The 20,000-nt window shown below is 37.7% G+C and overlaps 1 long non-coding RNA gene across 1 annotated transcript in view; it reads left to right on the top strand.

Moving 5' to 3' along the window:
- LOC115223033 overlaps nucleotides 1-20,000 on the top strand; it is a 105,217-nt gene that overhangs the window by 80,097 nt on the left and 5,120 nt on the right. The window contains exon 3 of the long non-coding RNA XR_003882766.2: nucleotides 9,973-10,976. This is a non-coding gene — a long non-coding RNA (uncharacterized LOC115223033). The remainder of the gene's footprint in view (nucleotides 1-9,972; nucleotides 10,977-20,000) is intronic.

Raw genomic sequence — 20,000 nt, 5'->3', positions numbered from 1 at the left:
AACTTACCTCTTCTCCACCGGGAACCTTCTCCACCCTCATTATTTATCACCCTGCTCTGCACCCACTCAGCCCACATTTGACTAAAAACCTCACCCCTCCTTCATTCAATGGCTTCTTCTTCAAACCCATTCCCACGCCCATTCACCACCACACAGCTTAATACTTATTTATTTACTTGTTTGTTTCTCCGTCTAGACGTTTTACCCCCAGTCGTTCCCACTGTATATCAACTCCATTCAAACTCGACCGTGTTTACATAGACTCTTGATAAATTCACTAATAAATCACGCTTGCCTTTATATAATATAATGTGTGTGCTTATGTATGCATGTATGTATATGTATACATACGCACACACACACATGTGTCTTTGTGATATATGTTGTAAACAGCAATAAATCTCTCATTTATGATGCAATAAACCCTACCTGAATACGTACGTGTATTTATGTGTGTCAGCATATGTGTTATAGATGAATATATGTGTACATATGTATATGTGTCTACATGTGTATGTGTGGGTATGTGTCAATATTTCTGTGTCTGTCGATACACCGAGCAAAGTTCCTTAAATCACACCCCTATCGCCATGTTAAAATCCTGTCATTTGATAAACTGAGATCGATCGGTTGAATAAAATATTGTAAACAGAATGAAGTTCCTGCAAGTGGAAAATCCTTCACACTTCGAAGTCACCATCCCCAACAGGGCCGCCGTGCAGTTACTAAAAGCAGTAGAAAGAGAACAATCCCTTTCACCTGTTGAAGTCGCGACCTTTGATTTCAGAAGCGTCGCTTTGCGGTGGGGTTGGGGTGGGGGCAGTCTACCCCCTGTGATGCTTTTATGAAAGTGGCACTTTTGACTCTGCATGAGCTTGAGGGCCCATGAGGGGACGCAAACTCAAAGGGTGTCTCGGGCAGCAGACACCCCAGCTACATAACTGATCGATTTTTGTCTGTTGTGAGGAGACAGGGCCATCGGTTAATGTGTGTGTGTGTGTGAGTGTATAAAAATTTTAATATTTGGGAATAGTTGTTGGTCTGTGTGTATATTGGGGAGTTAATTGTTTCATTTCCGTTTGTGTCCTTCACTTTTGCGCTGTGATGAGAAAAGCGAGTCTTGTGTTTTGAACAGGGTTTCGAATTGACTTGCATTGGTCCTGTGTCTGTGGGTTACTCGTGCTCGTTATTGTTTGAAGCTTAACCCTCATCTCTGTGGGCGTAGCGGTAGACATAGCGCGAAGCAATAATATTCGTGTCATAAACTTATTCGACTTCACAAAATAATTGGAAAATGTTTGGATAATGTATTGTGTGCGTGCATCAAGGTGTGTGTGTGTGTGTTTAGCTTTCCACTTACAAGAACGTGATGAAGACATTAAAAGTGAAAGGTATCAGCAATTATTTACCGACTGATGACAATATTTATTAAGTAATAAGTCTGTCAAGCTGAGAATGGCAACGGTGGTTGGTGCACAGAGAATGGGAAAGAAAGAAAATAAGAAGAAAAGAGAGAGTGAGACGAGGAACAAATAGACAAAGAATCTTGGATATCTTGGCTGCGGCATTTCCGTAGGTGTTGTTTGACGTGAGAACCATTAGCCTAGAGGTGTACTTTAACCCGTATTAGAACTTTGATAGTACTTCCGATGTACCATTTATTTCATTTGCTGCACCACGTAGCACTGCGGATAGACATTTTTATCTTTGATCTGGCAGTACAATCAGATAAGTTCACATACAGGTTAACAAATACCATAATGTTAATGCTTCTTTCGTTAAAAAAATAATGAAAACGCAAGGGAATGCCACCTGCAAGACGTCTTAATTCCCATTGAGACTGCAGAAACAGACATTGGGAACCTAAGAGTAAAAGAAGCTATTCTAATTAACAAGGACATCCCACAGATCAATAACTGATCTGAACTGCACGCAGCTGACTGGATACTATAATAATGCAAAATAACCCTTCATACACATATACAGGGCAGGGAAATCAACACTCTGTCCCTGTAAATTTCTTGAAGGATCTCTATCACCGAAACGTTGAAATACCAGCTAATAATACTAATCGTTTATCTCTATTACTGATGTTTTTAGAACATACATTGTTTTGGCTTTTAAGAAAAGCAATTAAAACACGCACACACATTGTGCTTGTGCTCGACCATTGCTTGACAACCGAGATTGATTTGTTTGGCTAAATCCTTCAAATTGGCGCCACAGCATGGCCATAGTCCAATCAATAAAACATATATTCTTTTTCTCTTTTACTTGTTTCAGCCATTTGACTGTGGCCATGCTGGAGTACCATATGGTGTTATATTATATACATATGTAAACTTACGTGTTAGACATACAGACATGACAAATTTAACATTTCTCCGTAGATTGAAGAAATTATGTACAGCCGGCAGAATTTTGGTTTAAGTACCTTAACTTTTTTTTTTACTTTTGGGAATTTTCAGAAAATTTTTGCGAATTTGTATTTTACACACGGGAATTCATACGATTATGCAAAAAAAAGTTGGTATGCGATTTAGCTGTTAATTTTAGTTGGTATGCGATTTAGCTGTTAATTTTAGCACGTCCCACGACCACCTGATACTTTCCTCGTTTCTTTATTACTGACATGTATTGATATTTTTCTCCTCATAAACACATTTAATGGAAGGATGATGCACCCCCCCCAAAGGCGGCCCATTGTTGGGATTTAAGTAAAAAATTCGAACTATCCGTATTTTAAACTGTTTAAAAAAAAATCGAAAAAGTGTGGAACTTCCAGTATTTATTGGTTGAGGGGTTTGAAAAATTGAAAACGTAAAGTCTTTTCCTAATCGTATGAATTCCCGTGTGTAGATCATAAATTCGTAAAAATATTTTGAAAATTGAATTCTACGAGGTATGAACTCGTACAAAGTTTGAATTGTTTCCAAATGAATTTTTGTCCATTCTTCAGCTAAAACAGTCTCCATTTCTTGTAGTGATGATGGTGAAGGATATCGACTCCTTACTTGTTTTTCTAAAATACACCATAAATGCTGGCAGATTTGTTTGCACCCCCGGCAAAATGTTAAGCGGTATTTCGTCCGACTTCACGTTCTGAGTTCAAATCCCGTCGAGGTCGACTTTGCCTTTCGTCCCTTCATGGTAGATAAAATAAGAACTAGTTGAGCACTGGGGTTAACCAAGTTAACCCCTTTTCCTGAAATTGCTGGCTTTGTGCCAAAATTTGAATCTATATGTTGTAAAACTATAAAAATTGGGGAAACTATAAAAATAATTACATTACTAAAGTGCAAGCGCCCCCCGCCCACTCTCACCCTACACGTGTCTCCTCAGAATATGCACATGAACGCAAGCTGTTTGCAGCTCTCATCCACCTCACAGCACAGCAATTTTACTGCGAGGTAGCCCTTCCTACTGCCCTTTACACCTTTGCTTTTATCTTCAAGGGACTGACGGTCTGTTCACCCCATTGCCTTCTTGCTAGAGGACTGTGTACACCTGATCGGATATCAGTTGCCTATAATAAGGAACCAAATCGCAGACGCAGTATCGTGAATAGGACAAGTTTTGCTTAAGTAGGGGGATTTAATCAATTAAACCCGTTTCTCATTAAAATATCTACAATAATCCCCTCTGACATAGATACGAGTGTGTGTGTGTCCATATGTGCGTGTGTATATATATAAACAAGAAAACACAAAAAAACACAGCAACGCGAGGACGTGGAACAAATAAAGTATTATTGGACGCTCAGGAAAGAAGGGAAGATATATATATATATATGTGTGTGCACATACATACGTATACACACTCATATAATATCGTTTATATGTGTGTGAGTATGTGTGTGTGTGTGTGTATACATATTGTGTGTATACATATTGTGTGTATACACATGTATGTACATTTATATGTATAGTCGTATGCATATGTATGTATTTATACATACAAATACGTATATATATATAAAAAAATTTAAATCTGTTCATGCATATATATTTAAATACATAAACATATACGTATATATATATATACACATATATACACACACTCATATATATACATATATGTATATATATATGAGCATGTGTGTATATATATATATACGTATTTGTATGTATGCATATATATATATATATATATATATATGGCCTGCTCGCTTAGCCAGCGGGGTGGCATCATTTGAAGGCTAAAACGATGCAAAGTGCATTGTGACCAGCGATATCAACATCTGATAGCCTGGTCGGTCACGGTCACGGTGATATATATATATATATATATTATATGTAGAAAAATACAAACTGGGACAAGAACGTAAAACATTTAGAAGACGATACAAAAAACACGGACGAGACATTCGAAGCCTTCAATCTTCAGTCAAGAACCGGATCATCCTCGCAATTTTGGCTGATTAATCTTGAGATCGCTCCGATCCGGCCAGCCCCAAGGAAAAACTAAGCTACGAGCATTAGATTTCTTGGAAAAAGGATCGAATGTATACGAAACAAGGACAGAAAAACGTACGATGTCTGAAGAAAAAGTGTCTAGTGCTTGGTGTCCGCCTGCTTGTCAGAGATAGAAAACAAATATTTTGTGTCTTTTATCGATTACGTTCCAAAGCGTCCCAAATCTTCCTTTTCTCCTCACGGCAGATAGACTTATTTAAACTACCAACTTCTCTGTTTAATCATTTTGCCAGCGGAAGTTACTTGTCCGATCGATCAGCTAAAGAAAATAGCCAAATCTCCCTTATATCATACCCTATTGTCAACTCGGATAATGATATAAAAAGAGACAGATTGATTACAGCTGCGATTCTTTCACTTGTAGTTCTGCTCACGTTGAGATGGCTTAGGGCTAAACATCACCATCGTTACCCTTCTTGTTGTTTTCATCATCGTTGTCATCGTCTTCGTCATGATGATGGTCATCATCAACATTGTCCTCGATTATTTAATTAATTAATTAACTTATATTTCACTCTTTCCTGTGACAAGATCGTCAACATATTCTTGATTACATGTGAAGAGATTATCACGCGAAAGCGTGGATTTGTTCGAACAACGCCGACACCATCACCTCATCTCGGCTCCACCACAATTACCTCCACCGCCACCACCTTGTCTGTCAACCCCTTCCTTATTGCAAGTAAACCATTTAGCACGACACACCCGAAAACACTGTTCATCGCAACACAGGCACCCGGTTTGGTAGAAACCAGTTGCAGACACTTCAGCAGATGTCTTGAACACTTTGAACGAGTTCTGTTTTTTTTTTTTTCACATTTATTTTCTTATATCTGTGTACCAGCGACTCTTTTGAAAATGTCGAGAAATGTTTTTGCTGGCAACTCCTACCTGCTTGAAATAGGCTCGATTATGACGTATGGCTTAGGGCTTTAATGTGTGTGTGTGTGTATATATATATATATAAATATATATATATACACACACACACATATATATATATATATACACACACACATATATATATATATATATACACACACACACACATATATATATATATACATACACACACACAAACACACACACATATATATATACACTTATATATAGGTATATATATATATATGTGTATGTATATATATTTATTTATACACACACGCATATATATAGACACACATATACACACACACGCACACACATACATACACACACACTGAAACACATGCAGTTACAAATGCACTTAAGTACATGTGTGTGGAGGTAGACGGGGAGAGAGGGAGGTCGGGTTGACTGTGACTTTCGCATCCCGAGGTTTCTTTATGCGCTACAACTTTGAAATCACCGTCAGCCGCAGTTTGTGTAGTAAATTCGATTGTAGTGTCAGTATTGTGTTCTTTTCTCGGTAACGTAACCCACAATTAAACTAAACAATTATACATAACTATCCTAAACATGTAGTCCGACAATTCGTAATTTGTTTTTTATTCTCCTTGATTGCCTTTCTGGCCGTTGCAAACAACATTGTTCTGCAGCATGTGCCAGCTATGATGTGATCTCCAACTCGTCAGTTAATTTTTATACAGGACTAGCAGTATCACCCGGCGTTGCTCGGGTTTGTAAGGGAAATAACTATATAAGCATTTTTAGAGAGTTATAGCCAAAAAATAGCGAATAAAATGCATTAAAATGGAAAAAAATGATGGTAAATTTTTTTTTAAATCGTAGACTCATCGTAGACGCGTGCTAATACCCAGAAGGGCTCGATATGAATCACGACTATAAGATACCCGGTTTTGGTTAAACTGCACCGCAATATGTGGGAGTAGTTAGGAATCTAAATCGAAGGAGACAGACACACAACTTCTCTTTTATATATAAAGATAATGTCACAGGGCTAAAATAGCTAAAGTGGTGTTTGAAGCTGAAAATATTACAGTGATGCGTTGGCCAGCTCAGATCTGACGTTAATTTCATTGAAAAACTTATGGAAGATACTTGGTGATAATATTAGAGAGCACCAACCTGCGAATGTTGCGATTTCAAGAAGAATGGAATAAAATTACGTCAGAAACTGGTCAAATCTTGTGGACAGAGATGTGCTGAAGTTATCATAAAAATAAAGGAATGTACACCTTATTAATATATTGATGTGGATTCTAAAAATTTCTGGCAAAATTTTGATTTTTTGAATTTTGTCATACGTTCTCTAATTTTGTCCCTCTTGTATTTTTCAAATAAATTATTTAGTTATAAATCTCTTCCTACAAAATTTATTGTAAAGAATGAATGATAATGATGAAGGCTTGTGGGAGGGAGGGAGGGAGGGAAGTAACCTGAAACCGGAAACCTATGCTGAATAAATGCAACAGAATAGTCTCTTCCCAAATTACCTAAGGGCCGCACTTTGTTAAACCAGGTGATGGTTTAAGTGGGTTTGGGCAAGATTTCAACTCAGAACACAAAAATCAAAAAATAAAACCCCATAAGGTATTCCCTCCAACACGCTAATGATTCGTACAGTCCACTGTCGGACACTTGTACTTTATTTATTGATCCCCGAAAGATAGACGGCAACGATTATCTCGGAGGGATTTGTACCTGAAGCGTAAAATGCCGCTATAGATATTGATTTCAAATTTTGACACAAGGCCAGCAATTTCAAAGGAGGTAAGTCGATTACATCGATCCCAGTGCTCGACTGGTGCTCATTTTGTTGACCCCGAAAAGATTAAAAGCAAAGTCGACCAGAACGTGAAGACAGATGAAATGTCGCTAAGCATTTTGTCGTTATTTGCTTCCAAAATGGTACCTAAGTAGAAAAAAATAAAACAGTTTGTCACGTTATATCCGGAAGTAGTTTTCTTAAGGAATTGATATTTGAGATTTAGGTTCTTAATTCCTTCTCATACAGCCGTAAATAATAGCATCAAATCTCTTTAATATAAATCGGTCAATAAGATTTAATTTCGCTCAGATTTAATTTTGCTAATCTCTTAATCTACATGTAATGATGTTAGCTGTTCTATTTATTTATTTAAAAAAAATTTTTTAGCATTTGACACCCAGGTTGAATAGATCTAAAACTTACAGGCGTCCCACTTATGACAATCCTGTATGACCCTATATCTGTGACAACGTTATTGTATATGTCCTTCTGCGATTTAAATGAATAGGGTAGCTATTTCTAGAAGGCACAGTTACCACCCTGATGTTTTCTCGATAACCTGGATGAAATTGGGTGGGTGAGTAGTATATGTTAAGTTCATCGGGTGGACTGCATCTAGGGTATGAAGGCAAAAATTCGCTATAACATTTGTCATACAGCTGAATGTATAAATGTGGGGTGTCTCATAAGTTATTTTTTAAAACTTTACCTTTTACTTGTTTCAGTCATAACACTGAGGCCATGCTGGGGCCATGCTTAATGTTTTGCTAAAATTGCTGTGTGTGTGTGTGTGTGTGTGTGTGTGTGCGTGCGTATATATATTTATAAATCCTCCGTGTATAGGCGCAGGAGTGGTTGTGTGGTAAGTAGCTTGCTAATCAACCACATGGTTCCGGGTTCAGTCCCACTGCGTGGCATCTTGGGCAAGTGTCTTCTGCTATAGCCTCGGGCCGACCAATGCCTTGTGAGTGGATTTGGTAGACGGAAACTGAAAGAAGCCTGTCGTATATATGTATATATATATATGTATGTGTGTGTTTGTGTGTCTGTGTTTGTCCCCCTAGCATTGCTTGACAACCGATGCTGGTGTGTTTACGTCTCCGTCACTTAACGGTTCGGCAAAAGAGACCGATAGAATAAGTACTGGGCTTACAAAGAATAAGTCGTGGGGTCGATTTGCTCGACTAAAGGCGGTGCTCCAGCATGGCCGCAGTCAAAATGACTGAAACGAGTAAAAGAGTATGTGGATCTATGTCGTATCGAAACATGTGTAGTGTTTATTATATAGCTGTCTAACCGTACTCCTTGTAGATTCTATTTTATTCAATTTGATATATATGGTAGTCCGAAAAATTGCATATGCTGCACATCAGCGGTTGTGCAACATATGCAACAAACAGGATGGAACAATTGTAAAAATAGATACTGGGCAGGAAATGAAACTGCAACGAAAATATCTGAAAAGTAAATAAAAGTAGTCGAAAGAGACAAGACTGTAGCATATTTTTATACGCGAGTACAAGTGTGTGTATACAGTATATGCGTGTGAAGTTAGAAATAGTGGCTTTTTCTTTTTATGAAAACCTTGGAAACGAAATTGGAAGCAAGATCTTTGAAGAGGGTTTGGATAGGTATTGAGGGAAGTTGGGTGTTGTAGAATACTTGTAAGGTTCAGAACACCCTGCAACTTACTATACACACACACACCGGCATTCACTCGCATAACATAGATTGATATAACTCCCCTCTCTGCTCAGTCGCCCATCAAAATAGCTGAAAATACTTCTGTGTTAATCGAAATATAAATATACCCGTAAATAGTATTCAGGAACTGATAGGTGATACATAGCTGTGTGTGTGTGTGTGTGTGTGTGTGCGTGTGTCTAAGATAAGTAAATATCCTATCATTGGTAAATGTGAGAGCTTGTGAAACAAGATATTTTTATAAGCGTTCGCTAGAATGGTCTGACTGTAGTAGCTGTTATGTTTGTCTTTGATCATATCGGCTTGTGACCAAAGGCGCTCCAGCCGTGAACATCTCGTCAATAATTGTTTCAGCATTATTTTATTGTATGAATATAAATGTGATTGAGTGATTAACAATTTCGCTTCTCGACCTACAAGTTTCGCGTTCGATACCACTGAGCGGTGTCTTTCGTCATAGTCTAGATTCGAACGAAGCTTTTAGAGCGACATTAGGCGGAAAGAATCTGGGTGGATGTGAGAAAAAGATGGTTGGGAAGAAGGAGGCCGGTTTATATTGATTTGGTGATTGATTAGTTAAATAGGAAGACAGATGGAAAGAGATATTTTTTTGAAGATTGTAGACAGAGAAACGGACCTGTAGATAGACAGACAAATACATAGATAAATGGGGATTAGATGGATAGATAGATAGATAGAAAGAACTTTGGCACAGGACCAGCAGTTTTTTGAGGAGAGGGGTAAGTCGATTACATTGACCCAAGCACTTAACTGGTACTTAATTTATCAACTCCGAAGTGATGAAAGGCAAAGTGAGCCTCAGACAGGTACAAAACGAAAATAGATTGGTGTTATACATGTTTTCTTCCTTTAATTTTCCATATCTCTGTATTCCTCCCCCTATTGGGAGTTTTTCCTTGTTACAATCTTTCGTTGTTAAACAGTTTTTACTTGGATTTTTTCAAAAACGGACAAAACCCTTTGTAACCTTTCGTCCTGTTTTGTCCCTCTATGTTTACTAATCATGTGTGTCAGCCCTTGTGGCCAATAAAAAGAATTAATTATTATTATTATTATCATTATTATTATTATTATTATTATTATTATTATATCATTTATTTTCAGATACTGGGTGTTCAGTCAGAATGAGAGAAATGAATAAAATACCTGTGTCCAAGGAATCGGAATTCAAATTAACCAGAATCATTGAACGAACGTATTAAATTTCACGGTTCAAGACACGAAGAATAGCAACAACAAAACAACAAAACGAAAATAAGAAAAAAATATCGACAACGAAAGAAAAACGAAACTGAATTCAGAAAGGACGTAAACGAAAGTACACAGATCAAGATTTCAAATCACACATGAAAAAGAAAAAATACCTATATTTATCCCGTGGAGATTAAGGAATTTACGTGATTAAGATGAGCAGCAAACCTGGATAATTTCATTTATAGATCTGTTCTCTATTTGATAGAGATCAGAGAGTGAGAGAGAGAAAGAGAGAGAGAGAGAGAGAGAAGTGTGATTGGGATTAGGGGTAAAGTGAGTGTGATTATATCTATATATATGTATATATATGTACACATACATACATGCAAAGGGAAAGAAGGAGATAAGACGAATTAGTGAGAAAAACAACATAAAACGAGACAGAAGAATTGAGAGTTTCTGTTTGTGAGAGGAAGGAATTTCAGAGAGAAGAGTAAGGGGAAAAGAATTAAGAAATAAAGAGAAAAATCGTAAGATTGAGAAAGAGTGAAGAGAAAAGAAAATAAGGAGAGCAAGGTTCATTATTAAGCAAGGGAGTGAGAGGCCAAGGCATCTCATTTCCCAGGCTCTTCTCCTTTCTTAAAATATGAATTCCTTGAAAAGACCTGTCAGTGATTATGACAAAGAGACTAGTTATGATCTGTTGGATAAACAGGTGTACACGTCATTGACGGCAAACGGATGTTGTCACCATGACGACACTCCATTAAAGACTACAACCAGTAAGAAGTGGACACCGTCTTTGTGCGGTTGTTTCCGTAGTAAACCCTTGGCGTCGTCAGACCCCAGATGTAATCACAATGCGTGGGGTTGTCTTGTGGTTCTAGGAAGTTTCATAACGCATTTAATTATTGGTAAGTTGTACCTTAATCTATTTTTCTGTTGTTTTTAATGTTGTTCATAATGGCGACATCACATTCATCATCGTTGTCGTCTTCATCATCATCATTGTCATCATATGTATACTACCTATTTCTTTACTACCCACAAGGGGCTAAACACAGAGGGAACAAACAAGGACAGACAAACGGATTAAGTCGATTACATCGACCCCAGTGCGTAACTGGTACTTATTTAATCGACCCCGAAAGGATGAAAGGCAAAGTCGACCTCGGCGGAATTTGAACTCAGAACGTAACGGCAGACGAAATACTGCTAAGCATTTCGCCCGGCGTGCTAACGTTTCTGCCAGCTCGCCGTCTTTACATATGTATACTACCGTCTGATCCTTTTCTGTTGTAAGTGGCAAGCATTCAAAATATACACACGCTCAGTTACGAGGCTGAACTGAAAAGTTCCTGGTTTTGGGTTAAAAAACATACAAGAGGATCAGTTAATTATGATTTTATTCAACATATTCCCCCGCCCTCCGCAGATTCATACACTTATTGCATCGGCCCTTCAGCTTTGCTAATCCCTGTAAAAGAACTCGGAAGGTCGGGCTTCCAATCAGGCCTTTCGTGACACCCTTAAAGCCAGGAACTTTTCAGCACCACCTCGTATATATCTGCGCGCGTAAGGGGGGAAAAAGATGAGAGGTATAAAGGTCTACACGATTTTTTTATTTGAGCTGGAGTTCTTTTTCCTAACCATCTTCCTGTGAATTTGTCATCCGCTAGAAAATACATATTGGGTTGTCCCAAAAGTTCGTAAACACTTGCGAAAATTGAATTTTTACTCGCCAAGTACTAACAAAAACAACAAAAATTATTCCTCAAAATAAAGACCATTATTTTCCAAGACTTTCTACGAACTTTTGGGACAACCTTATATTTGTATCTATCTGTCTGTTTGGAGAGAGACAAACAGACCGAACGTTCTATTTTGTTTGCGCCTATCTACAGTCTCTTTTCCCACTTCTCTTTCTCTCTCTCTCTCCTTCTCTCCACATGTGGGTTTTTAGGTGGGGGTAGGTATACCCTCCGCTAGTCCTCACTGATCATGTCCACACTAATATGCGCAGCTCTGAGTAAGTTTTTTCTATATATGATGGACAGTTGCCTGCCTACACTAGTCCTTCCTCCCTCACCCCACCATTGTTGTCCAAGGAAAGGGGCTTCACTCCAGGACCAATACAGTTTGTCATCAGTATCATCACTGTCCGAACGAAAAGATTTGGCAAACCATCCAGTCCAGCGCTTCAGTAATTCTACCATGCAATTAATGATCGTGAGTGGATGAAACGCAAAATGGATCACGACTGAGTTTGAACTCATACCGTTGAGCAATGTAGTCAACACTATAACGACTCTGCTTACTCATCGCCTTAATAACACACACACAGATAGATAGAGCACATACACACACATACGCAGAAAACTTTGTGAATATGTATATATATATATATATATATATATATAAATACAAAATGGGACAAGAACGCAAAACATCCGGACAGTTAGGTGATATATATATATATATATATATATATATATTATATATATATCAACATCACAATCAAGGAACGGCCATAATAGGCCATTCACCCACTAGAAATAACAGCCAAAAGCCTTAACCGCAAAATAACATCAATTCCGTAAACCAGGAGAAAATTAAAAAACATTTACCCTGTAATTTCTTATACGATGCACCGTTTCGTCTACTGTTTAATGGTAAACTAACCTGATTAAATTAAATCAAGCCAATCTACCATAGGCCCTTAGATTCATCAGTAAGAAATAGCCAAGTCGGAACCGATATTTTTCACGAGGCATTCCCGTCCCTGCCTCGGCAATATCTGACCTAAAATTTTCAAATCATCGCACTCGCGCCAATTTATCGGCAGCAAATAAATATAAGCCGCTGATTCCATTACGGAATTACCAGAAAATTCATAATTAATCAATATAGGGTGGCAAAAAAAATTTTGTAGAATTTTTTTGCCACCAGCGGCCTAATGGGAAAAATTAAATAGTCATAGACCATTTTTAAGTTCAACATCACAATCAAGGAACGGCCATAATAGGCCATTCACCCACTAGAAATAACAGCCAAAAGCCTTAACCGCAAAATAACATCAATTCCGTAAACCAGGAGAAAATTAAAAAACATTTACCCTGTAATTCTTATACGATGCACCGTTTCGTCTACTGTTTAATGGTAAACTAACCTGATTAAATTAAATCAAGCCAATCTACCATAGGCCCTTAGATTCATCAGTAAGAAATAGCCAAGTCGGAACAGATATTTTTCACGAGGCATTCCCGTCCCTGCCTCGGCATATCTGACCTAAAATTTTCAAATCATCGCACTCGCGCCAAATTTATCGGCAGCAAATAAATATAAGCCGCCGATTCCATTACGGAATTAACCAGAAAATTCATAATTAATCAATATAGGGTGGCAAAAAAAATTTTGTAGAATTTTTTTGCCACCATTAGGCCGCTGGTGGCAAAAAAATTCTACAAAATTTTTTTTTTGCCACCCTATATTGATTAATTATGAATTTTCTGGTTAATTCCGTAATGGAATCGGCGGCTTATATTATTTGCTGCCGATAATTGGCGCGAGTGCGATGATTTGAAAATTTTAGGTCAGATATTGCCGAGGCAGGGACGGGAATGCCTCGTGAAAAATATCTGTTCCGACTTGGCTATTTCTTACTGATGAATCTAAGGGCCTATGGTAGATTGGCTTGATTTAATTTAATCAGGTTAGTTTACCATTAAACAGTAGATGAAACGGTGCATCGTATAAGAAATTACAGGGTAAATGTTTTTTAATTTTCTCCTGGTTTACGGAATTGATGTTATTTTGCGGTTAAGGCTTTTGGCTGTTATTTCTAGTGGGTGAATGGCCTATTATGGCCGTTCCTTGATTGTGATGTTGAACTTAAAAATGGTCTATGACTATTTAATTTTTTCCCATTAGGCCGCTGGTGGCAAAAAAATTCTACAAAATTTTTTTTGCCACCCTATATTGATTAATTATGAATTTTCTGGTTAATTCCGTAATGGAATCGGCGGCTTATATTTATTTGCTGCCGATAAATTTGGCGCGAGTGCGATGATTTGAAAATTTTAGGTCAGATTTGCCGAGGCAGGGACGGGAATGCCTCGTGAAAAATATCTGTTCCGACTTGGCTATTTCTTACTGATGAATCTAAGGGCCTATGGTAGATTGGCTTGATTTAATTTAATCAGGTTAGTTTACCATTAAACAGTAGATGAAACGGTGCATCGTATAAGAAATTACAGGGTAAATGTTTTTTATTTTCTCCTGGTTTACGGAATTGATGTTATTTTGCGGTTAAGCTTTTGGCTGTTATTTCTAGTGGGTGAATGGCCTATTATGGCCGTTCCTTGATTGTGATGTTGAACTTAAAAATGGTCTATGACTATTTAATTTTTTCCCATTAGGCCGCTGGTGGCAAAAAAATTCTACAAAATTTTTTTTGCCACCCTATATTGATTAAATATATATATATATATATATATAATTATAATTAGGGTTCAGCTAACTGCTTCACCACATACCGAAATTAGAAAAAGGAGTTAAAAATTCCTTTTCTACTACTATAAAAATCTCCATGACGGTAAACATACATTTTTACGAAGGCAGAGAGAAAGAGGGATAGAGAGATGTATATGTATAATTGTATACATATATATGATGTATCTGTGTGTGTACACATACACACACACACAATTTACTTTATACTAATGGAATTTAAAGTGAGATATTACAAGATGATCTGCACACACATTTTTCTGTGTCATCCCTGTCTGTCTGTCTGTCTGTCTCACTCTCTATGTCTTTATCTTTCTATTCAGTAACACCTCACACATCATTCTCCCCCTGATTGTTGAAATATGATTCTGTCTGACAAAATAATTGTATGTTTTTCACCCTAAATGGTTGCTATCTGACGAAACTACAATTCAACTTAATTGGTCATGCATAATGCACTCACTGGGCCAACAGAAAATAGTATCAATCTACTGTTCCCAATTAGAATAAGATATGTTTCTAGCAAACGTCCTTATTTTGGAGCCGTCAGAAATCCGAAATGTCCTTAGTGTGCGCAGCGAGACGAAACATTACAAGCGTGCTCTTGTCCATTGATCGTTCATTGTTGATTTGTAGGTTATGTCGAAGTGACGGTACCGCGTGCGGAATAGCTCTGTTTATCTGCAGATTATGTCGAGGAGGTTGACCTACCGCTTTCCTTTGGCGACGAAAAGCATGTTTTCCTTCTCTGTACGGCCATGACGAAAAAAAAAAATTATGTCCCATACGATCGAAATATTTGAGGGTGAAGTTTTTCCTATTAATCAGACAGACTCTCATTAGCTTCTTCGGGTGCCACTTGAAGAAGACAGTGAGGGTGAAATGAAAGGTGGGAGTGGCGAAATTGGCGCGGCTGAACGGGACTAAGCTGACTATACGGCTGAGGGTGACAGAGAGAACCGAGAAGAAGGCACATGAGGGCAAACCAAGTTTGTGTTGTGTATGTGTGTGGTAATTAGAACCAGTCTAATATATTATTATTATTATTATTATTATTATTATTATTATTATTATTAAGGCGGCGAGCTGGGGGAATCGTTAACACGCCTGGCGAAATTCTTAGTGGCATTTCGTCCGTTCTTATGTTCTGAGTTCAAATTCCGCTGAGGTCGACCTTCTCTTTCATCCTTTCGGGGGTTGATATATTAAGTACTAGTGAAACACTGGGATTGGTGTAACCGACTAGTCCCCTCCTCCAAAATTTCAATTGTCTTGTGCCTATAGTAGAAAGGATTATTATTATTATTAGTAGTAGTAATGATAGTATATATATATATATATATATATATATATTATATATATATATATTATATATATATAATTAGGGTTCAGCTAACTGCTTCACCACATACCGAAATTAGAAAAAGGAGTTAAAAATTCCTTTTCTACTACTATAAAAATCTCCATGACGGTAAACATACATTTTTACGAAGGCAGAAAGAAAGAGGGAGAGAGAGAGATGTATATGTATAATTGTAAACATATATATGATGTGTCTGTGTGTGTACAGACACACACACAATTTACTTTATACTAATGGAATTTAAAGTGAGATATTACAAGATGATCTGCACACACAATTTCCTGTGTCATCCCTGTCTGTCTGTCTGTCTGTCTCACTCTCTATGTCTTTATCTTTCTATTCAGTAACACCTCACACATCATTCTCCCCCTGATTGTTGAAATATGATTCTGTCTGACAAAATAATTGTATGTTTTTCACCCTAAAATGGTTGCTATCTGACGAAACTACAATTTCAACTTAATTGGTCATGCATAAATGCACTCACTGGGCCAACAGAAAATAGTATCAATCTACTGTTCCCAATTAGAATAAGATATGTTTCTAGCAAACGTCACTTATGGTTGGAGCCGTCAGAAATCCGAAATGTCCTTAGTGTGCGCAGCGAGACGAAACATTACAAGCGTGCTCTTGTCCATTGATCGTTCATTGTTGATTTGTAGGTTAATGTCGAAGTGACGGTACCGCGTGCGGAATAGCTCTGTTTATCTGCAGATTATGTCGAGGAGGTTGACCTACCGCTTTCCTTTGGCGACGAAAAGCATGTTTTCCTTCTCTGTACGGCCATGACGAAAAAAAAAAATTTGTCCCATACGATCGAAATATTTGAGGGTGAATTTTTTCCTATTAATCAGACAGACTCTCATTAGCTTCTTCGGGTGCCACTTGAAGAAGACAGTGAGGGTGAAATGAAAGGTGGGAGTGGCGAAATTGGCGCGGCTGAACGGGACTAAGCTGACAATACGGATGAGAGTGACAGAGAGAACCGAGGAGAAGGCACATGAGGGCAAACCAAGTTTGTGTGTGTTGTGTGCGTGTGTGGTAATTAGAACCAGTCTAATATATTATTATTATTATTATTATTATTATTATTATTATTATTATTAAGGCGGCGAGCTGGGGGAATCGTTAACACGCCGGGCGAAATGCTTAGTGGCATTTCGTCCGTTCTTATGTTCTGAGTTCAAATTCCGCTGAGGTCGACCTTCTCTTTCATCCTTTCGGGGTTGATATATTAAGTACTAGTGAAACACTGGGTTGGTGTAACCGACTAGTCCCCTCCTCCAAAATTTCAATTGTCTTGTGCCTATAGTAGAAAGGATTATTATTAATATTAGTAGTAATGATAGTATGTATGTATGTATTTATACACAGACACACACACACGTGCGCACGTACATACACACATATGTACTGAATTCGAATTGGTCGAGTCGCTTGAGGGTCGGACAGAATTCCTTGTGATATTTGCTCTGGCTCTGAGTTCAACTCCCCACAAGCTCAACTTTTCCTTTTATCCTTTGGGGTGTCGAAAAAGTACAAGTACTATCAAGAGTTTTCCTCCTCCTCCTACCCCCTATTCTGAGCTGTGAAAGTTTGCACATATTTTTTTCTTTTTACTGGAAAATATACTCCAAGAGATTAGAAATATTGAATTTCTAAATGTCTCAGAGAGACATAAGCGGTGGTGAAGCGATATAGTGGTCGTATACTGTCAACTCAATATGACAGTCCCGTAAGGGACTAACACCACCGCCATTTAGCCCTAGGAAACATCAACATCTCCTGTCGGCTTTGACACGTTTTCTGTGTCCTTATATTTGCAAAGGGGAGGCAATTGCAAATATAAGGACACAGAAAACGTGTCAAAGCCGACAGGAGACGTCGATGTTTCCTAGAGCTAAATGGCCGTGGTGTAATTCCCTTACGGGACTGTCATATTGAGTTGACAGTATACGACCACTATACTCCAAGAGAAAAATCGTAAAAAACGAACGAGGTCCAGAATGTATCTCTTGTGTTTGTATTTCTGCTTTGTCCAGGCCTCGCTGTTAGAAAACAGAAGGGAGTCTAATGCAAGCTTTGAAACATAAACATTTTCTTTCAGTGAATAACAACAAATAAATCTAGTTTGTGCTCCACTGACCATGCTAATTGGGTATCTTTGATTAAAGCATGTCTGCTGATTTTTGCTTCGTCACCATCACCATAACTAAATTATGAAATGTTTGACATCAATTTGAGCTTTTCAGCTGAAATCTGTAGGGTGTATGATTACAGTTCCAGGTCACAACCAATACACGCATACACATATACACACGCACACACGGTACACTCTGTATCCTACATAGATGTATTATGAGAGTGTCGCAATACTTCGGAATTCGTCTTGAGAGAGTCTCTCGAATAGACATCTAGTGCATCAGAGCACAGATATATCGGCAGCAGACGAGAAATACCAAGCATTTGTAGTGGAACTGCTGTGTCGAGTCATTTCGGCGTGTTTTAGTACCTCACCAACAGTTGGCATCCACTGACAGCATGCTGGTCAAAACTCGCTTCAGGACTGAATTTAATAAAAAAGTATCGTCTGGTCATAAAAAAGACATGCTACTTTCTTGGAGTAAACAAACAATTTGGCTTATATCTTGTCTATTTTACTTATCTGAATCATTGGGTTGCAACCATGTTTGGACACCACATTGAAGGGTTTTAGTCAAACAAATCGACCCCAGTGCTTGTTTTAAAAGTCTATTACGTATTATATCGGTTTTTCTTTTGACGAACTCTTAATTTACAGAGACGTAAACAATTCAATACCGGTTGTCAAGCGGTGTTAGGGGCATGACAAACACAGACGCACACATAAAAAAACACACACAAATACACTTATACGACGGACTTCCACACAACTTCTATCTTCCAAATTCACTGACAAGGCATTCATCGGCCTGGGGCTATAGGTAAAAGACAGTTAACCAAGGTGCTGCGCATAGAACGCGAAACCACATGGTTGTAAAAGTGAGCTTCTTAATCACATAATCATGCCTGCGTCTGCATATAAACTTTTCTTAATTTCTTAAAATTTTGCAAGACTTTAAAATCTGCAAAACTAATGAATTAGGAAATACCGAAACTTTAGAAATTTTAATCAGCTTACGTACATTTCTACAAACAATACATAATGCGTAGACACTCACACACACACACACACACACACTCTCTCTCTCTCACGCACACACACACTCTCTCTCACGCACACACACACACTCTCTCTCACGCACACACACACACACTCTCTCTCTCTCACGCACACACACACTCTCTCTTACGCACGCACACACAGAAATTACTCTGAGAACTTTATCATGGATAAAAGAAAGTATTTACAATTTTATCAAAATATGCGTATCTTGATATAAATGTAAATATTTTCTTACTTTCATCCAAGATAAATTTCTCAAAGTAATTTTACTCTTTTTGTTTGTCTTTAATATATATTTTACTCGTGTGAAACCTGTTACACTTTATATAAATAGTTTACCCTCTTGTCTGTAATATACCAAAACATTCGGCGTTTACAAAATATTCTCTCTCTCTCACACACACACACTTATGTGTTTGTGTATATATATATATATATATATATATATATATATATATATATACGAACGGGAACGTGAAACTCCAAGTAACAGCTTTTGTTTATTTCTGGTGCTTTTAAATAAAGCATATCACTGTACCTCTGGTATTTGAGTACTCCTTTTTTTTCCACCTGTTTCACACACACACACACACACATATATATATATATATATATATATATATATATATATATATATATATATCGGAGTAAGCACATAAATGTGAAACAAGGTTGAAAAAAAGAGTACTCAAATACCAGAGGTAGATTGGTATGCTTTATTTAAAAGCAGCAGAAATATACAAGAGCTGTTACTCGGAGTTTCACATTCCCGTTCGTCGGACAGTTTTTTTTAAACAAAACTGTCCGACGAACAGGAACGTGAAACTCTGAGTAACAGCTTTTGTTTTAATTCTACTGCTT

The sequence above is a fragment of the Octopus sinensis genome, linkage group LG21, assembly GCF_006345805.1.
Source record: "Octopus sinensis linkage group LG21, ASM634580v1, whole genome shotgun sequence".
NCBI lineage: Eukaryota > Metazoa > Mollusca > Cephalopoda > Octopoda > Octopodidae > Octopus > Octopus sinensis.
Note: the sequence above shows the minus strand (reverse complement) of the source record. Positions and strands in the feature narration are given on the sequence as shown.